Source organism: Scyliorhinus torazame, chromosome 5, assembly GCF_047496885.1.
Source record: "Scyliorhinus torazame isolate Kashiwa2021f chromosome 5, sScyTor2.1, whole genome shotgun sequence".
Lineage (NCBI taxonomy): Eukaryota > Metazoa > Chordata > Chondrichthyes > Carcharhiniformes > Scyliorhinidae > Scyliorhinus > Scyliorhinus torazame.
Genome location: NC_092711.1, coordinates 107,214,753 through 107,215,165, shown reverse-complemented (window position 1 = coordinate 107,215,165; position 413 = coordinate 107,214,753).

Below are 413 nucleotides of genomic sequence, written 5' to 3'. Positions count from 1 at the left end.
GATGTTAGAGACGCTGAGTGGAATTGATAGAGAGAATGCTGAGAGGATGTTTCCCCTTGTGGCAGAGGCTAGAACGAGGGGATACCATTTACAAATAAGGGGTCTCCCATTTAAAATGGCGATCAGGATGATTGTTTTTCCCCTGATGGCTGTGAGTCTGTTAATCTTTCTTCCCCAGAGAGTGGTGGAGGCAGGGCCATTGAATCTGCTTTAAGGCTGAATTTGATCGATTCTTGATTGACAAGGGAGTGAAAGGGTGGAGGAAGGAAAGGAGTTGAGACCACAATCAGATTAGCCCTGATTTCATTGAATGGTGGAGCAGGATCAAGGGGCCGAATGGTCAACTCCTAATTTGTATTGACCCTTAACACCCCCACTTTTCCAAACTCTGAAATGATTCACAGTGATAGCCC